At 45.0% G+C, this 24,463-nt stretch overlaps 1 pseudogene; it reads left to right on the forward strand.

The window, feature by feature from the left end:
- The first annotated feature begins 374 nt into the window (after positions 1–374).
- On the forward strand, positions 375–1,478 carry LOC122201798 (annotated as a pseudogene).
- Positions 1,479–24,463: the final 22,985 nt, after the last annotated feature.

Consider the following 24,463-nt stretch of genomic DNA (forward strand, 5'->3'; position numbering starts at 1 on the left):
TCAGCGATGTCAGCTCACCAGGCCAGGGAGAGCAGGGAGGGTGTTAGGGAACCAGAAGGGTACAAAGGAACCTACTGGATTCTGGGATGATCTTGACTGGGGTGCTGGTTCCATGGATGTATACGAACGAAAAACTCACCATCTATGCATTTAGTATTTATGCAGTTTACTCTGTGTTAAGTTATATGTCTCAATTTTAAAAAGAAAACTAAGGAAACAAAAAATTAAATATAGAGATAAACAGGATCTCAGTTTTCTGGGTGGCTTTTCTAAGATTCTGGGATTTGCAAACCTAAGAACTATGACCCATCTGTGAGGAGAAAAAATGCAAATTCCACCTTTTTCTGCGCTGCCCAGAGAGGGGCCCACAGGGCATGGTTCTGCATTCCCATTGTAACGTAAAGGGAACATTCATAGTGTCCAGAGCCCTTGACATCCTGCAAGCAGAGGAGGAACCCACAGCAGGAACCCACTCAGAGGCACCAACCTTGACTTTCAAATGGAACAGTACATCTGCAGAAGGAAAAGTGATGGCATCTACACCATAAATCTGAAGAGAGCCTGGGAGAAGCTTCTGCTGACAGCTCGTGCCATTGTTGCCATTGAAATCCCAGGTAGTGAGAGCGTCATATATTCCAGGAATACCCGCCCGTGGGCTGTGCTGAAGTTTGCTGCTGCCACCAGAGCCACTCCTATCGTGGGCCGCTTCACTCCTGGAACCTTCACTAACCAGATGCAGGCAGCCTCCCCAGTGTCTTCTGATGGTTACTGATCCCAGTGTTGACCACCAGCCTCTCTCAGGGGCGTCTTCTGTTAACCCACCTACCACCGCTCTGGGTAACACAGACTCTCCTCTGCACTGTGTGGACATTGTCATTCCTTGCAACAGCAAGAAAGCTCACTCAGTGGGTCGGACGTGGCGGATGCTGGCCCAGAAAGTCCTGCACACACATGGCACCATCTCCCATGAACACCCACGGGAGGTCTGTCTGATCTGTACTTCTACAGAGAGCCTGAAGAGACTGAAAAGGAAGATCAGGCTACTACTAAAAGGCTGTGACCTGGGGCGCCTGGGTGGCTCAGTGGGTTAAGCATCCAACTCTTGATTTCAGCTCAGGTCACCATCTCATGGTTCGTGAGTTTGAGCCCCACGTCCGGCTTCACATCGCACTGACAGCTCAGAGCCTGCTTAGAATTCTCTCTCTCTCCTTCTTTCTCTGCCCCACCCCCTTCTCTCTCTCTCTCTCTCTCTCTCTCTCTCTGTCTCTCTTAGAATAAATAAATAAACTTAAAAAAAAAAAAAGGCTGTGACCAAAGAGGAATTTCCAGATGAATGGGCCGTTCCAGCTCCTCAGTTCACATCTGAAGGCGGGCAGGTCCACTCTCTACCTACTTGGCAGTTCCCTATTGAAGACTCAGGTGCTCAGCCCCCCAGCTCCCACTGCTCAGGCCACCAGATGGATAGGAACAACCATTGAGTGGTGTTCAGTGGCTCTTCCACAAAGGCAAGCAAAATGGAAATAAGGTAGAAAGAAAATAAACAGTTTCTAAAAGTTGAAAAAAATGTGAATTCCATACAGTTAGATTTATCCCAGGATTATGATGTGGAATATTTACTCACCATTAACCAGCATTATGGAAACTTGTGTGTGTCCGGCAATGGGCTGGCTGCTGGCAATACAACAGGGAACAAGACTGTTGTGTTTCAGAAAGCAACTATTCACGTAATCCCATGATTCTGAAATGTGACACAGGCTCTAAGGAGAAAAGCAAAGAAGAGACCTTCCTTAAGAAAGAATAAGAGGTGGGCCTAGGAGAACAGTGTTCCTGAGAAAATCACATATGAACAAAGATATGAAGGCTGTCAGAAGAATGAAGGAGAGAGGAAGGGAAGGAGGAAAGGGGCAGGGGGAGTAGGGGAGACAGAAGCATGGGCAAGGCTTTGCGCTCATTGATCCCGGATTCTGGGAGAATTCTGGTGGCTAACCTATAATGAGTGAGGGGGGAGAAGAAGGAAATGAAGCTGAGGGGAGGAGGGGTAGACTGGGACCAGGACGATCAGATGCCAAGAATAATACAAAGAGTTAACGTGTTCTCAGGGTTTTAAGTAAGATCTAATTTACATTTTCAAAAAGTTTCCAAAGTTTCCAAGAAGAGAACAAACTCAAAAGAAATAAGAATAAAACCAAAAGAACCAGGTAAGTCTATTGAAGTAATCCAGGACAGAGAGGATGACCTTGAATTAGGATAGTGGCAATGGAAGTAGAGAAAAGCAGATGGAAACAATCCAGTTTTTTGAAATAATCTATTCATCTCTTCTTCTGGTGACCTTTCTCTCTTCTAAAACTCTCTCTCATCTCTGTCTCTGTCCCTGTCTCTCCCTCCCCTCCTACCCCATTGAAACACATGGACACACATTCCTAGCAAAACCTCACGCACTCCCCTGCTAGGTCCCAGCTGTGACGAGAACACAGCAATGGTGGCACACACCCAGCACCCTACCAAAAATTCTAGTGCACTACTCAGTTCACGGAAAGGGAATCCGTAGTAAATGCTAACATTCACTCAACATCACCTGTGTGCCAGGCATTGTGCCAGTTCCTTTTCACATTTGTTAGCTTCTATACTATGAGGGACTTGTATGCCTGTGTCCCCTGAAATTCATATGTTGAAATCCAAACCCCCATTGTGATGATATCAGGAGGTGGGGTCTCTGGGGGGGATAGGAGGTGATGTGAAATAGAGCCCTCATGAATGAGATTAGTGTCCTATAAAAGGGCCCTTGGAGAGGTTCTTTGCCCCCTCCACCACATGAGGACACAGCGAAATGATGATCTTTGAACAAGGAAGCAGGACCTCACCAGACACAGAACCTGTCTGGATCTTGATCTTGGACTTCCCAGCCTCCAGAATGTGAGAATAAATCTCTGTTGTTGATAAACCACTCAGTCAATGATATTTTTGTTATTATAGCCTAAACAGACTGACATACACCAAATTGGATATTATTATTCTCATTTTAATAGGCAGAAACTGTAGCTTGAAAGGATTAGTAATTATTTTATCAAAGTCTCACAGCATTCAGAGCTAGATAATTCCAGAAATCATGTTCTTTCCACTGCACTCTGCAGATGATCCCTTTACCAAAGGTGTATGTCATTTTAATAACAAACATCAGGAGAGTAATCCAAAGGAATGACTCTCTAATGGTGAAATTTTAGACTTTAAAACACCTGGATGAAGGCAGATACCTTTGAGCATCAGTCTTCAGAGCCTCTGGGATCATAGCGCTTACTACAGGCAAGACCTTACTCTAGTCTGACTGTGACTAATCACAAGCCCAGCTCCATGCACAGCAGCTGGAGGCCAGTGACATCTGAGAGCAACCATAAAGGGGTGGGGGTGGCCACACAACCTCCAAAAGCAGTGAGAGCAGAGTTGAGTTCAGCTCAAGTTTGCTCAGGCAGATACAGCCCTGAGTAACTCTGTGGCCTTTTACACTGGGTTTCACTACGAGTCAGATCTGATCTAGCTCCTGCCTCCAGAAACAACACCACAGTCTTGTGGGGAGGAAATCAGAAAGGGTTATGAGGGGCTGCCCAATCTTAGGCTTCTTCCTGCTTTGATGGTGACTTTGCCCAATCTCCATGAACACATTTCTGTGGGGCAGCCACGTGACCAAGGACACTGGACCCTGGGGACCTGGGACGATGACTGCAGCAGCTAGTTTCATCAGAGATGCTCTCGGTAACACAGAACAAGGCATTTGTCATAAAGGTTAGACCTTGCACAACTATGGGAACTGGAGGAGGCGACGGCAGGTTGTCGCCTCTGCATCTGCTGGGGGCCTCAGCTCACTGTCGGTCAGCAGCCCTGGTAATCAGGAGGGGACATGGGACTTAAAGTGGGGGAAGCTACCCAAACTGGAAGTGCGGGAAGCACTGGAACCAATGAGCACAGGCTGGAACCCATGGCTCTCATGGCCTCCAACTCGGACAGCATAGGGCTCCTGCAAAAGCTGGCACCTTCTCTGTGGGCCTGCATGCACAGCAAGCCTGTGGCTCACGGAGTCTGTAGGAGGGCCCTGGGTGGGAGCTGGAAGAGAAGCAGGCTCAGGTGCAGCTGCTGGCCAACAGGACGAGCCTCCGGGTGAGCGTGCGCTCAGGGGCCCGCCTGGCGCTCTCCACCTGTCCTGTGTTGCCACTGCTTCCCCTCTGCCTTCTCAGTATCAAGCAAATGCCCCTTGTGGCCAGGCCTGACCTGGAGCCATGCAGGGCAAGGGATTCTGGGAAACACTACCAGCTTAGCCAAGTTGACACAAAACAAAGCCATAACAGGGGAGAGCTTCAAAGACAAGTAATTAGAAAAACTAAAGGTTTTAGAATAAGGCGGCGGGGGGTGGCAAGGGAATTCCTATTCAATGCCAGCGAATAACCCTGCCCAGCTCCTCCTACAAGGAGCACTTGCAATTCAGACGTGGAGTGGGTGAGAGCTGGGAACCAATTAACAAACTATGGTGTGCAAGGCACTGTCCTTGGCATCACTGGGGGCATACAAAGAGCTTTAAGATAGTATCCTGCCCAGGGCGCATGGGTGGCTCAGTCGGTTGAGCGTCTGACTTTCAATTTTGGCTCAGGTCCTGATCCCAGGGTTGGGAGACTGAGCCCCGCATTGGGCTCCTTGGTGAGCGTAGAGCCTGCTTAAGATTCTCTCTCTCCCGCTCTCTCTCTTCACCCCTCTCCCCAGCTCACGTTCTCTCTCTCTAAAATAAAATAGAAAATTAAAAAAAAAAAAAAGATAGTAACCTGCCCTCAGTAGGAGGAAGAGAAGTTAGACACAATCCACGCAGGCATTTACATATGGCAGAGCCCTGGAGACTTCCGAGGGCTGTCAGTATTTGGTTGGTAGAAGAGGCTTTCGCATCATCAGACTGGGTTCAAATTCAGCCTTGCCCCCAACCAGGTGTATGATGTAGAACAATTTACTTAGTTGCTCTGGGCTTCCATTCCCTGATATACAGAGACAGTAACAATCCTTATTTCACAGGCGGATTATAAGCAAAGGAGCAGATCATGTGTGTGAGGTACTGGCACACAGCAGACACTCAATACATGATAGACATTTTAAATTGTATTGTCATCATCCCCATCCTCGTATCATGGCCCCATTCCTTCTTAGACCCACTGCCCAACTGAGTAAACATGCAGCAGCATTAGTGCCACAGACCCACTGAGATGCAGAATATACACAAGCACCCAATCCCTCAAAGAATCAGCAGTTTGAATAAGCCAATGTATTTTGTGTATTTATTTGTTCATTTAGTAAGTGATATGGGCCTCCTACCTTACAGGACACGTAGCCCCAACATTGTTAGAAGCCTCAAATGACTAGGGTCAATAATGTCCTCAGGAGTTGAAGTTCACTTTGGCAAACATGTCCTGAGACTTCCCACGGGGCTCGAAAGGAGGGAAATATCACTGTGGCTTGAGGTAGCCAGGGTTTCAGAAAGCAAGTAGCATTGGAGTCCAGCTCTGGAGAATAGGTGGTGTTCACCTGAGGAAGCAAGATGGGAGCCCCCCTGGGATGGGTAGGAAGTGAGTACTAGGCTGGAGGCTGGAAAGCCCCTGGTGTGGTCAGATGGGAGTGAGAGGGAAGAGCAGGTTCATCAGGGAATAAATAGGCCAAGAAGCAGACTGTATGTTGCTTTGAATGCCAAGATCAGGGTTCGGATTCTGTCTCATGGGCAGCAGAGAGTCGTGGAAGGTCATACAGAGAAGGGACAAAATGAAAGCCAAGTTTCAGGAAAGCTAGTGTGGCAAAAGTCTATGGGCTATCTTTCATTGGGGACAGACTGTAAAAAGGAAGGCCACTTGGAAATCCTGACACAGAAATTCAGGAGGCACAGGGGGCTCTGAACTGAGATGATAAGAGTGCAAAGAGGAACACAAGAAATATTCTGAAGGAGAGAAACAATGATTGGTGGTACCTGCTGACACATAGGAGCAGAGATGCTAAGAATGAGCCAGGGTTCCAAGCCTGAGCAGCATGAAGACAGGCAGGGAAGCTGAGTGCTGGGAGCAGGAGAGAGGAGAGTAGCTGTGTCCCATGTGGACATTCCGTGGGTCCCACCAAAGATCGGGATAACCTGCCTGCAGGTGGTTGACAGCAGAAGGGGTGAGTGCAAAGGAAGAACTGGCTGAATTTGGGAGTTCAAGTTCAAGCACAGGGAGTGACAGGAGGGACCAGAGAAAGAGCAGGCAGGGCCCTAGCCTCCCTTCAACTGACAGAAAGCATCTGGTTTGCTGATGGGAAACAGCAAAGGCTTCCAAATCCCTATAATCCTTCAAGATCCAGTTGTACACATTTCTTCAGGACAGAATCCTTTTCGCAGACCTTCCCAGTGGCTAAAAACAAAAGAAGACACAGACTGTCCCAAACAAGAGAGATAATTCTTCATTCAGGAAAAGTTGAGTTAGTGTCCACATGGTGGTCATCATGGCCACAGTTAGGGTCCCTTGGGAATCAGATGGCACATTCAAAGAGCCAAAGAGTGATCATGAAGGGGCTGTTTGCAGAGACAGGCATCAAGGATCATCCATCCTCCTCAATGTGAAGAGGAGAAGAGGGAATGATGTTATCCCAGTAAGGACCACAGGGCTGGAAGAGGTGTCCCATCAGAGCGGTGGCTATATGAGAACACAGCTCATGCCTCAACCTCCAATGGTCAAGGAGAGAGCAAGAGGAATACATACCCAAGCTTCTCTCTGGCCACATTTTCCCCATTTCCTATGAACAGCTCTCATTGGCCAAACCCAAGCAGAAGCCACAAGATAAGGAAGTATAGCTAGTGCAACACATAGTTGTTAGCCTCCCAAGGCACAGGGTGGGCCAGAAAAGGGTGGAGAGAAAATGGAGAATAAGCAGAACATTGACCCAGTAGGGTTTCTTAGTTCAATGTCATCCTCTGAGCAAAAGTAGAAATGATTAATTTTTATCACTAATAATACATACTTGTGTAACATTTTATGCTTCATAGAGTGTCTTCACATAGGTTGTCCCTTCTGAGGCACACCGTACCCCTGTATATCTCTTGTGAGGTAGACAAGACCTTGTCATTCAGGTCAGAGAAACCCAGAGAAGTTAAATGATTTATTCAAAGTTAGTCACACAGTGAGTGAATGGTGAATTTCATATTAGAAATAGGGCTCTTGGACTCCTAATCCAGTGCTCCTCCCCAGGTGTGAAATTAATTTACCTGGGAAGACAGCACTGCTGTGAAAGGCATTACAAAAAAGGCTGTCCTGAAGGTGGTACGACTTGTGGCCCCAGCCTGGCTGGGTGCTCAGGGCCTCCCTGAGTTGTTTTTCAATAAGCAAATATTCCTGACACTTCAATTATCCCAATCTAAACAATGAACACACTGTACAAGAAGCTTCATAAATTTCATTCAGTTGGAAGCAATGAGAAAGCTTTGTGTGTATTCCTTCAAAAAAAAAAAATTACCCAACAAAACAGAGATTGTTATAATGGAAACATCCAGGCTAGAAAAAAAAAAAAAAAAAAAAAAAACCAGGCTCTGTGTTTTAGGAACCTGGCTCTGATTCTTTCAGCTTCACCTCTGTGTCTCAGTAGAGGCAGTGTCTCCTGTCAGGAGCTCCTGTCATCCCTTCCACAAATCAAAGCAAGGCCTTCCTACATGTGGACAACTCCGAAACCGTGTTTGGTTTGTTGAACTTTTCTATGTCTGATGTCTTGTCATTTCCACATACATCCTCCCAAGCCACTCCCTCTACCCCACTCTTACGAGTTGAATTATGTCCCCCAGTAAGAATATCTTGAATCCCTGACCCTCAGTACCTCAGAATGTGACCTTATTTAAATCAGGCCCATACTAGAGGTAATGAAGTTAAAATGAGGTCATTAGGATGGGCCCTAACCCAATATGACTGGTGTCCTTTAAAAAGGACAAATGTGGACACAGAGACAAACACCCAGAGAAGGAAAATGATCTGAAGAGACAGGGGCGAGATATCCATGTACAAGACAAAGAATGCCTGACTCCACAAGAAGATAAGAGAGAGATAGGGAACAGATCTTTCCCTGGTGTTTTTACAATATATACACACTTACACCCAAGATGTAGCAAGAAATTGGTAGTTATTTCTTTAGCAACACTCAAGTTTTTATCAAAAAATGTCCAAAGAGAATGTTAAGAAATTTTATATAGATTAAATATTACTCCTCTCTTTGATCTCCGGAGAAGGGTTCTAGTATCAGTGGCTAATGTGTGGATACCTGAATCAATTTGGATACTTTTGGTTGCAAGTAATAGAAAATGCATACCAAAGTGGCTTAAACAATAAAGGTGACTTCTTGGCTCCTGCACCTGAAAATGCAGATGTAGTCTGGGCTTTGGGCATGGTTTGATCAAGGCTCTAGACTAATTTTTTATGTGATTCTTTCAATATGCCTCTCTCTGTGTAGACTCCATCCTCAGTCTGGCTTCCCTCATGGGAGCAAAATGACTGCAGTGTGTCTATTTGAAGTCCCAACTTCCCAGAGGAAGGATGCTCCTATATCCTAGAATCCCGAGCAAAAGTCCTGGATATGGTGCTGATTACACCATCCCTAACCAATCCCAAATGAAATCCAAATGCTGATTGGCTTATGCCTGACCTGTGTGGTCCAATCACCATGGCCAGAAGCCTGGGATTCCCCAGTGGCTTAGATCATTCGGGGCCTGTTTCTGGAGCTGGAGGTGAGTGACCAGACAACCAGGCCCCTACTGGGTAGAAGTTGAACAAAACTGGTGTTGAGGAATTAGCACAATGTGCAGTCCCAGACTAAACCCAACCTTTGCACACTACCCTTAACATTTCAGCCTTACATAAGAACCTTACCATATCAGCACTGTGGGGATCTGACTTTTAGGGAACATGAGCTTGGGCTATGACCATCTGCTAGACTATGGAATCCAGAATATGAAAGTTTCCTTTCATATCTTAGGAGAGCTTGTGAGTAAAGGAGGTGAGACTTTATTTATTTTATTCAACAAGCACTGTTCCAGTTACTATGGTGACATAGGAAGTTATCTCAAAACTTAGTGTCTTAAAATAACAATAATCATCTATTATCTCTCACGGTTTCTGTGGATCAGGAATTCAGGCCCCATGTCATTGGGCGTATCTGGCTCAGGGTCATTCCTGTGCTTGTAGTTTTTAGATGGCTGTGTCTTGGGTCATCTCAGAGGCTTCTCTGCTCCCCCACTGGACACCAGTTCTAGGATACCTCCAACAGTGGAGGCTTGATGGCCATCTCTCTGTTCCTATGTAGTCTCTTCATGTGATCTCTCCAGGGTGGCAGCCTCAGGGTAGGAATCCCAGGGTGCAGGCATGTGTGTGTACGTGTGTGTATGTGTGTGTATACATATACATATACAGTACATATACATACACATACACATACACATTACATATACATATACACACAGAGAGAAAGACAGAGACAGAAAGATAGGCAGGCCTTCATGACCTAGCCTTGGAAGCCAGAGACTTCACTTCTGTATTGTGTTCATCAAGGTAGTCACCAAGTCCCACTGGTCCAGGAGGAGGAGGAACAGACTCTACTCCTTATTAGGGAATGGGAAAGTTCTTGAAGAGCATATGGGATCAGAAAACCACTGTGTCTGGGGGCAGTTGAGCACCTGACTCTTGATTTTAGCTCAGGTCATGATCTCACAGTTCGTGAGATCGAGCCCTGCAGGGGCCTCTGTGCTGACAGCTTGGAGCCTGCTTGGGATTCTCTCTCTCTCTCCCTCTCTCTTTACCTTGCTCTCTCTCTCTCTCAAAATAAATAAACAAACAAAAAAAGACAACTGTGTCTGTGTATGGACAGTATAATAAGCCACACTTACCCACAGCATTTGTGTACCCTACAGTGTTCTAAGTGCATTGCAAATAGCAACTCATTTAATGAATTGGGCACTAAACTTCCTTTCACAGATAGCAGATGCTATGTCCATATGTCCTTGGTCCTTACAATTTCAGCACCTAGTAGCTCAACTTCTAAATGCCAGGATGTGGCCCAAGACCTTCTGCCTGCTGTGTTCTGGCATGCCAGATATGTTGGGGAATTAACATACTCTAGGAGCAGTCACCAACCAGTAATTGACAGGAGGTGATGTACACATTCCCTGGCCTCCTCACCCCTTGGTTGACAGGGTGGGGATTTAATTATGAGGCATATGTTCTAGCATGATCTTCCAAGTTCCCCAGGGGGCCTAAGCTCCACTGGCCCACAGTGGTGATGTGTTTGGCAACACAGTTTGATCGGCTGCCTTCCTTTCCCTTTCGTCTCCCCACCACCATACTGGCGTTTCCTGTACGGCCCAAATAAACTACTGAGATTTGAAACTTTCGGGGGGAACCCAAACTAAGGCTTTTAACTGGCCCAAGATTACTCAGGTAGGGCTTTGATTCCAGATTACAATTTAAGGTAGCTTTGACATGTGGTAGCTTTAAACTATGTGACATTAGAGAAAAGGCAGTGCTGACTAAAATAAAAAGCCCTGGGAAAGAAGATGGAATACATCCATTTCAGCCCTGAGATGCTCAAAGGTTACATCCACCAAACTTTTATCAAGCTTCTGCTGTGAGCCAGTCATTTTCCTAAATGCTAGAGAACCACGTTCTCTGATTCTGGGATGGGCATAGGAATTCCTGGCCAAACTCTCCCTCCAGGCCATGGTGGAAATCATAGTGAGATGTTTAGATGACAAAGCCCTTCTCAGTGTAAGACTTATTTTTGTAGCACTATTTCCGAGACTTCAGCATGAACCATTACAGATGGGCTCGAGTGGTTGTAATAGTCAGCTCAGCCTGCTGTAACAAAATGCCACAGACTGAGTGGCTTACACAACAGAAACTATTTTCTCTCACAGTTCTGGAGGCTCAGTCCAAGAGCAAAGTGCCAGCCAATTCATTTCTGGTGAGGGATCTCTTCCTGGCTAACAGGCAGCCATCTTCTTGCTATGTCCTTACATGGTGGAAAGAGGGTGGTGGTGAGAGAGACAGAGACAGAGAGGGAGAGAAAGACAGAGAGGGTGAGAGAAAGAGCATACACAAGAGCTCTAGCTGTCTGTGTCTCTTAAGGACACTAATCTATCAGATCAGCCCCACCCCCACCCCCCATGATATCATTTAACCTTAGCTACTTCCTTATAGGCAGTATCTCCAAATACAGTCACATTAGGGGTTAGGGCTTGAACATAGTTTTTCAGGGACACAATTCAGTTCATAGCAGTGAGATTCTGGTATAGATTTCTACAAGTGTGCACACCTTTTGTTTTTTAAGTTTATTTATTTACTTTGAGAGAGAGAGTGCACAAGTGGGGGAGGGACACACAGAGAGGGAGAGAGAGAGAATCCCAAGCAGACTCTGCACCGTCAGCACAGAGCTTGATGTGGGGCTCAAACTCATGAACCACAAGATCATGACCTAAGCAGAAGTTAGCTGCTTAGCCGACTGAGCCACCCAGATGCCCCAGAGTATACACCTTTGAAAGCATTTTGTGTTTGGTTTACTTAGCAATCATTATCATCACCTGTGGCAAGTTGAAGGTGGAAGCACTTTTGGCTACAAAAGATAGTTTTAAAATGCAAAGTGCATAAACACCATGTGATGGGATAGCCCAGTACCGCATCTTTAAAAAGACCCTTCAACTGCCTCCCAGGGCAATCCATGCTGCTCTGTTTGTGACACAGGGAAAAGAGCTTTCATTAAGACATCCCCCACGTTTTCTCAGAACCCAAAGTTGTTCTCCTAGGAATATATTCTCTGGCCTTCTGAGTGATACCTGTGTGATAAAAACGATCTAAATTAGAAGCATACTGCTTTGCCCCAACAGCTGGATTTCATAGCAGCTAATCAGACCAGCACAATCTTGGACTTGAAACCAGGAACTCCGATTGGTGAATATCATGATTCTCCCTTTTCCCTCTCTTCATAGAGTAATCAACAATCATTTATTGTATAATGGTTGAACACTTTTTAGGTGTTTTTGCCATCTGCTTTTCACAGGGCTCTGTGCTTCTCCTCTGAGAGGAGGTGAAAAGAAAACAGGACCAGGCATCTGTGGTGGACCTGTGGACACCTTGTCTGTACTCACCTGGCTGCGTCTGTGACAGAGTTTTGACCACATTCCGGCAGCTTTTCACTCAGGTGTCTGTAGCTCTCTGGTCTCCTCCTGAGGTTTGGGAGATTCTGAGGCAGACCACGATTGCACGCGCATGGTAGCCCATATTTTAACAGACACTTTCTTCCTTCCCCTCTCTCCCTGCTTTGTCTCATCTTCACACTCTGTCATTTGTGGGTTCTAGGATTCATTTCCCAGATTGACTACCTGAACCCAAGCCTTTGTCTCAGCATCTTCTTTTGGGGAACTCAAACTAAGACAATCATTTACTATGGTCAGCAAATAGCACATGCACCACCCTCTCCACTCCAGTGCTCTTGACAGACATGCATACTGACCATGGCTTCTTTCCATTGAATCTGGAAAACATCCCAGAATTCTCTGAGCAGTCATTGGGAGCTGACCAGTATCAGCATGTGGGATGAAGTCCACTTCCCATCCCAGACATAAAGAATAAATGTGAAAAGAGCAGCAGTCAGGAAACACTTTAGGAGTTTAGGAGCAAGAGAGTTAGACTGTGGTGGGCTAGAGAGAGGATAAAGTATTCACAGTGGTAGGACCTGAACTGGACCTTGAAAGATTGCCAGGATCCTGACAGAGCTTCCTGGATGGTGAAGAACAAACAGCATAAATAGGGGAATGTGCCCGGTATGTTTAAAAAGCAGAGGATCTGGGCAATAGAGGAGTTCACATTGGCTCCACCAAATGGATTATGTTGAAGGATCTAGAGAATTGTTTCCTAAAAAACAAGTGCAGGTTTTAGTTACTTGATCCTGGTGATTTTGACCATCACCCAACTTGATTCATCAACCTGTATCAAACTTTGAAACTGCCCCCTCTACAAACTTGAACTCTGAATGTTGTTTTTCTTCTTTTCCTCTCTGTGCTCTCTTTCAAAGGTCTTACCTTCTCCTATTTACCCCCATAAGGATAGGTATAAATTAATAAGATGTTCAGAAATTTCTGTCTATCCCTCATTTCAGTTACCAGATGGGATATTTCCAACTGGCAGTCTTAATAGCTACTCAAAGTCAACATACAACATACCGAAAGTCAAACTTATCTTTACCCACGAGACACGCTGGCTTGCTGCTTCCCTGGTTCTCTGAAGGGCATCAGAGAACTATTCCCATCTCTCCCTCTAGCAACCATGCTCACAAAACCTGCGAGGGAAGAAAACTAATCTAAATAGAATGCCAGGTAGGCTACTTATCATCACCCCTTGTCCACCCCTGTTGGACTCCAAAGTTTGTGTTCTCATCGTCCTTCACCAAGATCTTTTATTTCCCCCCAAAATAACTCTTGGCATCTGTCTATCCCTGCTGTCTCCCTGCTACCACTCCTATCTAACGTCAGACCCCATAGGGGAGTCTCTAACACGTCTCCCTACTGATAACAGCCAAAGGTAGCACCTGCACACAGCACAGGGAAACTGATGTACAACCTGCCTAATGCATGCCTCTGGCCTCAGAGGAATTTCCAACTCAGCAGAGACTATAGGAGAGAGGTGGTGGGAGGAAGGTGAGAGGAAAGGGTGGGAGGTGGACACAGGGGAGAAGGGAATTGGGTGTGGGCTATGGAGGGAATCTGTTAGTCTCATGGTTTGCCATGGAAACCTTGGGTCTGCTCTGCCCTAGGCTGTTTCTGGGCACTCCTCCTCACCCCTCCCTGCCATCCACACACATACAACATGGCCAACCATGATCGTAGAATGGGACCCTCTTCCCCTGACATCATCCTAAATGCAAAACCAACCAGCCTCGAGAAGCGCTTCTAGAGGGTGTTTGTAAATATTTGTTATATTTCTTTTTAACATTACTAGCTAACATAGTCAAGCTCTTTCTTACTAATGGGCCAAAACGCTAAGCACTTTCTAGGCATTAAGTACATTATGTAATCCACACAACAACCACGCTCTGCAAAGAGGCAAGTTAGGCTCACAAAAATCTACCTGGGGTCCCAGGGTTGAGACTGCCAGCTCTAGAGCCCCCTACACTTCGCCACTATCTTAAACTTGCAACTTAGGATATCCTTTAAAAAAAAAGTGTTTTGTTACAAAAGTAACATAGTCATACTGTGTGTGTGTCTGTGTGTGTGTGTGGTCATTATAAAGTATAGATAAACAAAAGAAGGGGACCCTGGGTGGCTCAGTCGGTTGAATGTCTGACTCTTGATTTGGGCTCAGGTCATGATCCCGGGCTCATGAGAATGAGCCCTGTATCAGGTTCTGTGCAGAGCGTGAAGCCTGCCTGAGATTCTTTCTCTCTCTCTGTCCCTCCACCTCTCTCCCCTGCTCAGGCACACTCTCTCTAAGATAAATAAATAAATAAATAATAAATATTTAAAAAATGAAAATTTCTACTACCTCACCAGAAATAACTACTGTTAACATGTTGGTAAGTGTGCCCCCATACTTCTCTATGCCTATACACATTATTTTTCTTTAATGAAAATAGAATTATACAGCACATATAGTTAACTTTTGTTCATAAAACAACGTATCTTGCGTTTCTTTTTTATCATAAATTAGTCTTCTGTGCTACAGGAGGCTGTACAGAGCTGCTATATTCCTTTGAATGGATACCACAACTTATTTAACCAACCTTTATTGTTAGACATTTAGGGTTTGGGTATCATTTGGTTTTTCAGCTTTTCACTCTTGTAAGAAATTCTGTGATGGACATCTGTATGGTTGAAGTCTTCCAAGCAGGCTCCTCACAGCTTCCTCCAAATCCCTTGACACTCTGCAGCTGGAAGGAACATGGCCTTGGCATGTAGTGATTCACCTACTTGGAGCACTCCTTCTCACTCTCCACTCTCAGCCTCTCAAGTCTCAGCCAAAATATAGCTTCTTCAGGAAGCCTTCCAAGATTGTCCTGACTGGATTAGGTCCCCTGGTTGTTTGTGTTCATGGACCCTACACAGCTCCTTTGTTGCATTCAACATATTTGTGATTCATTAATTGGTCATGTAATTCTTTGTCTAATGGCGATCCTCCCTATTAGATGATCAGTTTTGTGAGGGCAGCATCTGTGACTCCATTTTTCACTATGCTACCCCAGAGCATAGCAAGGGCACATAGTAGACATTTAGTGTCTCTGAAAAAATAAATGAATGAATCTTTGTGGACATCCTTAACAATTTTCTTAAATAAAGCCAAAGCATGGCTCAAATACCAGGCACATTTTTATGATTTTTCATACATTGTTCAATTGTCCTCCAGAAAAGAAGTGATTCCTATTCCTGTCATTAGTATGTATGTAGAGTGAAGGACTTCCTTTTTCATGCCTTCAATCAAACCATCACTTATTTGTTTAAATGTCTATTTATTTATTTTGAGAGAGAGCACACAAGCAGGGGAGGGGCAGAGAGAGAGGGAGAGGGAGAACCCCAAACAGGCTCCATGCTGTCAGCGCAAAGCCTGATGTGGGACTCTATCCCACAAACCATAAGATCATGACCTGAGCTGAAATCAAGAGTCAAATGGTCAACTGAGGCACTCAGGCACCCCACCATCACTTATTTTCTAAAAGTCAATTGAAAACAACTGGCCAAATTACATCAACAGTATTGGAGGACTCCACCTGCCAAATCAAGTTATGTATAGGCAGGACTGTCAATGACTATTTTACAAAATGTACTCTGAACCCACAGAGTAGATCTTTCTGCCTGTGTATTTATTATGACTGTATCATATTAGTTCTAACCTCAGACCCTAGGTTTCCTGATTCTTCCAATGATGATGAACATTTGCTGGGGATCTACTGCATCAATACACCATGCTCATGCCCTTCCTGCATTGTCTCATTTAATCCATGCACAGCCCTAATGAGATAAATGCCATGACTCTCAATCACAGATGAGTAACTGTGGTACAGAGGGGTTAGGTGACTTGCCTGAGGCCACACAGCTAACCAGTGATGGAGCTGATATTTGAATACACACAGTCTTGATTCTAGAACCTGGACTCTGAACTAAGCATTACACAGCTTCCAGTTTCAACAAATAGCTCTACCTTTTCAGATCCCACTTTCAAGCTGCCTTGAGTTAAAAATAACCTTGGATCCAACACCATTTCAAAATTGTCCTTTTAGAGATAATGTAAGTACCTAGTGTATGTTACACATCTTACATCAACTCACTTTCAGTGTTTTTATTTCAGTGTTATTATTATTACCATTTTACAGATGACAGACTGGGGCTCACATAAGTTCTGTAACTTGCCCACACAGCTAGGAAGCAGTAGAAACAAAATCCGAATCTACAACTTATAACTCCTTGCCACCTTCCCCAGCTGACTGCCAGATATTACATGTTGCTTATTCATTCACCACTTGTTTTTAGCCACGACTTTTATGAAATAAACTCATTGGCTGGAAAAAGTACTTGAATAAGAGATAGAAGATTCTAGTTCCAGTGTTGCCACTAACTTTGTGATCTCGGGCACAGAGGAATCACGAATTCTAACGGCCTTTCCACTTCTAAACTCTGCAATCCCACACACTGGACAGCGGGAAGAACATAAACTGACAGCAGAAATACCTGTTTTCAAAATATGGCCTGCCGCTTTTCAGCTGATGGATCTTGGTCACGATAGTTAAATGTTTTGAGCTTTCTTTTCCTCATCACCAAGATCACATGTTCCTTGCTGTACAAGAATTAGAGCTAGCACGTCGGACAACTCCTGGCACATAGCTGGCATCAATAAAGAAGAGTCACTCTGGTGCCAGCGCTGGTGACTTGACGGTGACTTCCCTCTGTCGCCTGTGGAAGCCTCAGTAGGACTCTACAAACACTCACACCTTTAAACTTTCCTGTGACTATGATACAAACTTTTCAATCTCTCTTCAGGTGACCTTCACTTGTATGGAAAGTCTGAAAATGTACAGTCAGAGTTGCGTAACTGAGAGGCTGGCCTGTAAAGGAAGCGGCTCTTCTCTTCCTCCTTCAATTTTTTTTTCGGCAACCTGAGGCATTCCCCTTGTGGGCGTGTGATCTCCCCAAAGGCAGCAATAGCTCAGGCAGCCACAACCACAGCCCTCAGCCTCTGCAAGTGAGCCTCAGAGCACCTGGACTCCTGCAGGCCCCAAGCTCTGAAGCGGTTCCACCTGGTGGCTGCCTGCGAAAAGACTGGCCGAGCTCAGAGGCCTCTGTGGGCCTGCAGGAACTGGCCGTCCTTCCCTGGCACAAAAGTGACTCTGGGGGAACCTCAGTCAAATCCCAATGACCAGGACCCCAAAGACATCAGAAGAACCAACACACTCAGATGACCCTCTGCCTGCTCAAAATGCACCCTTGGCTATCGTCCAGGTAGGAAAGTGAAGTGTTACCGTGTCAGTGCACGGTCACATTACAGGGATAGCAGACCATTTCAGAAATTGGACAAGAGCTACAGAAATGGCCTGTCTTCTATCCGGCGGCCCTTAGTCCTGGTCACACATCAATATCGCTGGGAGAGAAAAATGGGCAAAGGATGTGAGCAAATATCATGACAGCTAATTCTTACATCAAGCTCACTATGCGCCAGGCACTTAACAATCTCTAAAACCCCAAAGGGTAGATAACATCATTATCCTCATTTCACACATGAAGAAGTGGGGGGGGCAAGGGGTTAAATAACTTGCCTAAGTTCACACAGCCAATAGTGACAAAGATAGGGTTTGAATCCACATAGCAGCCTGGTTTCAAGCACTAAGCTCTAAACCACTATGTTTCACCAAAGAAAAATTACAAAGGACTGATAAAAATATGGGAAAAAAAATTCTTCACCTCACCAGTGACCAAGGAGACAATGTGGTAAAGTGGACATATGCTCAAATGCCCCTAGAGTATACAGTGGCTTTATCAGAGAGGTGATTTGTCAGGTCTGTCAGAGTATAAACTGTGAATGCCCCTTGGCCCAGGACCTCACTGCCAGGGATCTATGCTACTAGAATACGCAGAAAGCCCTGTGTACAAGGATGCTCCATCCGGCACTATCATCTCTGTTTATGACTCAGTAAAGCACCTGGCACTTGCTAGGTGTGCCAGAACTATTTACAGAAATATATGAACAATAAGTATTTATTTTGCTAAATAATGACATGTTTGTCCAAGTACTTCAATATTGCTACTAACAATTCCATACTACAATTCAATAGTACAAGTGTGGCCAGGCCCAAGTTCCCCAAAAACTAAAAGAAATGAGAGAGGCTCTTCTCTTCCCAGCTGTTTGTGCTGGGAGGATAGCCACTACCCATTGTGTTATTGTGGTTCCCCTGCTCCCAGACTCCTGACTGGGTTCAGCCAGTGGGAGACATCAGCAGATCAGAAGGAGGAGTGAGGGGTTGAAGTGCTGATTCGCCTCTCCTCCCCTTCTGCGCCCACCCCCCTCAACTCCATGACAAGTTATAGTTTCCTCAGTGGCTGAAATTCCTTGCAGCCCCAGCTAATCTCAGCTGTCTCTGAATGGCACCCCTCTTTTATGGCTATGACTCACACTGGTTTGGTGACACCTTTCCTTCCCCTTTAGGTCAGTTTCCATTGTTGCTAGTCTTCAGTTGCATCACTATCCCCGATGCTTCCACGCACCTGCCCCCACCTCTGTAGATACCCTCCACAAAACAGGCTTCAATTAAAGCCTACTATCTTGAGTTTACCGTCTTTTTTTGCTAGGACCCTAAGTGATCCAACCTCAAATTTTCATCCAGTGCACATTCACTGAGCACCTACTATGCTCTAGAAGTCAATCTGGCACTGGTGTTACCAGCATGAAGAAGTCAGTCCTTTCCACCTGTTGGCTCAGGGGAGCACTTGTAGCATAGACTTCCCATGAGACCATATAGGACCTCTTCCTCCAAATTTGGTCAGGGATTAGCTCTTTTCTAGGTCAACATGAATTAAGATGGTATACATTCTGGTAAATGAATTCTTGTTCAAGTGTCAGTATCAGATAAATCTGAACCCACTTAAAACATCTATGCCTCTAGAAAGCTGTTAAGAATTTTATCTAATAGGACAAATATAGTGAGTTCAAGGAGGCCATAAGAGAGCTAAGTAGAAGTAAACCTGCTTCTCCTCAAGTGTCCCCATTTCAGAGAAGGTCACCACCAACCACCTCATCCCAAACCCAGAGCCCTAACATTTTTTGCTCCAACTCTCTAAACCTCTCTCTGGTTCACCCTCTCATATCCATCATCATTTATACTGCCTTGGTCCAAGTCCTTACCTTTTCTTGTCTGGTTTGTGATGGGCATGAGGAGTGGATTGTGTCCTCTCTGTGAATTCCCAGCCTAGCACTGTGTCTGGCATATGGTGGTCCCTTCATAAGACTGAATGCTACTCACAAGTCTATCACAATAGCCTCCTACCCTTCCTCTCCCACCCATCTATCCTCCCTCATACCCCATGAAATCTTTCTAAATCAGAGATATTATGTTATTACTTAAAGTCCTTCAGTGGTCCACCATGGCTCAGCTAGGGGTCGCCAAACTTTCTCTGTAAAGAAAGAGCAGATACACATTTTTTTAATGTTTTATTTGTTTTTTTTTTTTTTTTTTTTTTTTTGAGCGAGAGACAGAGAAAGAGCATAAGTGGGGTAGGGGCAGAGAGAGAGGGGGACAGAGGATCCATAATGGGCTCTGCGCTGACAGGCTGATGGCAGTGAGCCCAATGCAGGGCTCGAACTCATGAACTGCGAGATCATGACCTGAGCTGAAGTCAGATGCTCAACTGACTGAGCCACCCAGGTGCCCCAGAGAGAGCAGGTATTTTAGGTTTGGTGGGCCATGTAGTCTGTTGCAACTCAACTCTGCTGTTGTAGTGTGAAAGCAGCCTTATATGACACATAATGAATGAGCTTGGTTGAAGTCTAATAAAACTTGGTTTGCAAAAACAAAAGGCAGACTAGATTTAGCCCATGGGCCACAATTGCCAATCCTGTTCCAAGCATGTCCAAGCTGTCCGGCCTGGCCTACGGGCGGCTTGTGACCTGGCTTCCATTTAGCTTTATCTCCTGTCACTCCCACTTCCCACTTTACTCTCCATTTTCTTACAATCCTTCAAATGTGCTCTGTGCTTTCAAGTATCTGTGACTTTGCATTTGCTGTTCTCCCTTTCTAGAACCCCCTTCTGCCATCCATATGCCTCCAAAGCATGTCTTTGAAAACTCCTTGCATTAACATCTTCCCTGTGCCCCCTTCCCACCCCTGCCCAGAGAGTAAACTTTCCCTCCTTTTGTTGCCTTTTGGTTTCTCCCCGCTTCCACAATTGCATCTAATCTTCTATCCTGGCATTACTTGTTGACAGGTCCATGCCCAGTTGTGAAAGGGGATGATGACTGGTGCAGAGATGCTTAAGAAATGTTAAGTTGAATTGAGACCAAGGTACCTTTAGGTACAGTGATTCCAGGTTTTCCAGATTCAACTCCATTTTTTTGCTTGTGGCCCCAACATAATTATTAATTAGTGCCCCTTTCCATGCTTATAAGTGATCCATGTTTACGACATATTATATGGTTGTGCCGCCTTTCAGTATCCTCTGAATCACAATGCATCTCCCTAGACTGCCTGCTCAGCCTGTCTGTGGGGCCGACAATAGAAGGGCTCAGGTCTCCTTGCCAGTGTTGGCCAGCAGAGCAACATCCATGGCTTCCGCAGGCCCAGGTCTGCACAGTTGTGGGTCCAGGCCGAAGAGTGTGCCAATGCACGGTCCAATGCCTGTGTACACGCAGCCCAGGGGGCTAGAGCCAGTCAAGGCATCCAGCATCGTAATGCTTTCAAGGAGGGCACAACCCCATGGTGGCCAGGTATCTCTGCCCTATGACCCAGAACAACCCTAACCAAAGCCAGAACAGTGCAGAGAAAGTAACAGGACTTCATGCTCAGTGCAGGAAATGCTGCAAATCCGGTGCCACCAAGGGCAGGCCATTTATGATGCCTCTATGTACAAAGTGGGGATACTTTAGTGACCATCCCTCATCAAGGGTTAGAGTAGTGGCTCCTGGACAAGGTGCCCAGAAAAGAGAAAGAGAAACGCTGAATGACCATTTCCCCTCCACGCCTATTCCACTTGTTTGACAAGCAGTCTGGTTACCCTAGCCTCTTTCCTGACCTTCCTCACTCTTCCCCCACACCTCAGACACTTCCATCTCTGTCCCCTGGGCCCCTCACAAGAATATGAAATGGCCACCTAGATGTGGGGCTGCATAAGGAGCCTCTGGTTCTCTGAAAGCCATCTCAAATCCAGGAGCACCAGCAGCTCAGAAATCAGAGCAAAAGGCAGCTGAATGCATTTACCAAAATTGTGTCCCTCTGCATGTGAATCTTGAGGACTTCTCTATACAACCGTCTCCCCAAAGCCACCCTCCTAAAAGGTCAGCCTTATTATTTCCAAGAAAATTGAGCTCCTTCTCAACCCCATGGTTCTAACTCGTGACCTTGAATCTATGCTCCTGACTTTCTGTTTAATAAATCATTTGAGTAGCTTTTGAATGATTCCTACCCCAAGCCCAGCGACATTCAGTTTTTCCAAAGGGATGTGCCTCCCACATTGTGTCAGGCAATGCCCTGCTTTAAAAAATATATGCCAATAAGCAAAAATTCAAACTTTGAAAACAGAGGGATCACCAGCAGACACTCAGAAGGATTCTTTGCATTTTGAGCAGAGTTTCTTTACAAACTGAAAGTGCTCCTAAATTTGTTTGTAACTTCCTGAAGCAGAGACTTCAGGATCCCTCTCAAATAAAGACAGACCCTCTCTCTGGGGCGCCTGGGTGGCTCAGTCGGTTAAGCGGCTGACTTCAGCTCAGGTCATGATCTTGCGGTCTGTGAGTTCGAGCCCCGCGTCAGGCTCTGTGCTGACAGCTCAGAGCCTGGAGCCTGTTTCAGATTCTGTGTCTCCCTCTCTCTCTGACCCTCCCCCGTTCATGCTCTGTCTCTCTCTGTCTCAAAAATAAATAAATGTTTAAAAAAAAAAAAAAAGACAGACCCTCTCTCAAACTATAACAGAAGGAAAACAGGAATCAATTTATTCCAAACTTCTTAGAAAAAATTTTTTGCTCCCCATCTCGACTTACATTACATAGAACACAGGTGTATGCTTGATAGATAACAAAAAAAAAATTTAAATAAAATAAAATTCAGCACCAAAAAACATGACCAATTTGGTGGCAAAAGTTGTGAATTCTGAGACTCTTCAGCAAATTGGTGATTTACTGCCCACCATGCACAAGATACTCCATAGGCTTAGAATAGGGGTCATAGCTGAACAAAGAATGCTCCCTGATCTCAATTATCCATTTGGAGGATAAATAAAAGAGAATACAAATAATTTACATAAGACATAAAATGAGCTATGAGATTTTGAACAATTTATGTAACCTTACTAAGGCGGCTTACTCAGCAATACAAATAAAAGTTCATATTTCATAGGAACTCCATGAGAGTTAAATGAGATAATGTGGGTCAAGAGTGTATACAGTGCTGGGGAGCAGAATAGACCATCGTCAGGTGTTAGCTTAGCTGTACTGCTACTATAGTTATCATCACCATCTACGTGTGACTTATATGGTCATTTCAGAAAGTAAAAAGAAGAGGTTCTTCAGTTAGGAGAATTAAGGGAAGGCTGAGTGGAGGAAGTGGAACGTGAGAGTGTCTCTAGGGAGAGGAGATAGGGTTGGGGAGGAGGAGTCCATGATAAGGGGGTGTGTGAGCTGCAGCAGGGGGAAAGCCAGGTTCAGTAGGAGTGTAGGCCAGGCTCTAGTGGCTGTGGACAGGTCTGGCTGGCATGAAGAACACATAAAAGAGAGAATCAGGACAGAGGTTGAGAACAAATTTTGAAGGAAGTTTACCTTTCCACCTGAGATATTTGACTGTTACCCTGTAGGGCATTCTGAGGAAAGAAGCAATATTATGAGTTCTATTTGAGATATGTTTTTCTGGTAGGAGTGGACCAAATAGATAACAGCAGAAAGACTAATCACAAGGCTATTTTAATAGCGTGGGAAAGAGATAAAGAGGGCCTAACAAAACTCAGAGACTATAGAACACAAATGAAGGAGACATTATGGAGTAAGATCAGCAGACCTAATTTAAGAGAGAAAGTCAGACAGAGTCATCTTTTAGTAATTCATAGATTTTGAACATGGGTACAGATGTCATTAAAAAAAGTTAGGGGACACAGGAAGAGAAATCAGTTCATTAGTGTCCAGGTGAGAAGACACTTGTAACTATAGTGCCTGACTTGAAGCCTTCTACTGGCAAGAAGGCCTTGCATGGAAATTACTCTGTTTCCTCATCTGCGAAATAGGGATATCTGAGTATATTCCATAACTTCACACAAATAGCTTTACTAATTTCTAAGTCTGGGCTTCTCAGAGGCTGGAGTCTCTAGTCATGATTCACTATAGTTTGGGAAATAAATGAATCACCCCCTGTGAGCCTATTTATATCTCTTACTAGTTAGCCAGGAAGCCTTATACAGACTGGCAAAGTCAACTATGGCCCCAACATTCTAAAAGCATCAACTTGGGAACCAGAAGGTGGGTTTCAATTCTTTGTTAAATGTCAGTTCCTTTGGCATATAAAATTCCAATAGCAGTTATTGAAACCCTATAATGTCTTGGCAACTTGGATGAAAATTATGATACTGTATCTATCAGGGCCAGTCAGAAAAACAAACCATGCTAGGTATTTTAACAGAGAGAATATAATATAGGGGTTTGGTTAAATATGTGTTGGAGGACTGAAAAAGCAAAATGAAAACACTGAACTAACACCAAGGTAATAACTGCAGGCAATTGCCACCAGCACTAAGGAGAATGAAGAGAGAAGAATGGAGTGATCAGAACCTACAAGCTTAGAGAAAGATCCCATGGGGCTGGGCTCAGACCTCCATGAAGGGAATATCACCCTGCTAGTGCTGCTCTCTGAGGAGTATACTGAGGCTGGCTCTAGAAGTGCTGGAAGAAGCTGAACCAGAACCAACTGTCACTGCTGGGTGAAGGGGAGATGCCAGCATGAGCAGCCAAATAGGAAGGAACAAGTCTCCTCTCCTGCTCCTCTCCTCTTCCCCTTATCGGAAGAACCTAACAGGAAGCCAGCTAACAAAGGGGAAATACAGTTTGCAGAGTCCCATTGTCACAGGGACTTGGAGCTGAGAACCAATAGTTGAATAATTAACACAAAGACTTTTATATAGCATGTTATTTGATAAATATCAGGTCACTGTATTTTTCTGGACAAGCAACTACAAAATATAGAAACTGATTCAGATAATAGAGCACATACTAGA

Source organism: Panthera leo, chromosome D2, assembly GCF_018350215.1.
Source record: "Panthera leo isolate Ple1 chromosome D2, P.leo_Ple1_pat1.1, whole genome shotgun sequence".
NCBI classification, from domain to species: Eukaryota; Metazoa; Chordata; class Mammalia; order Carnivora; family Felidae; genus Panthera; species Panthera leo.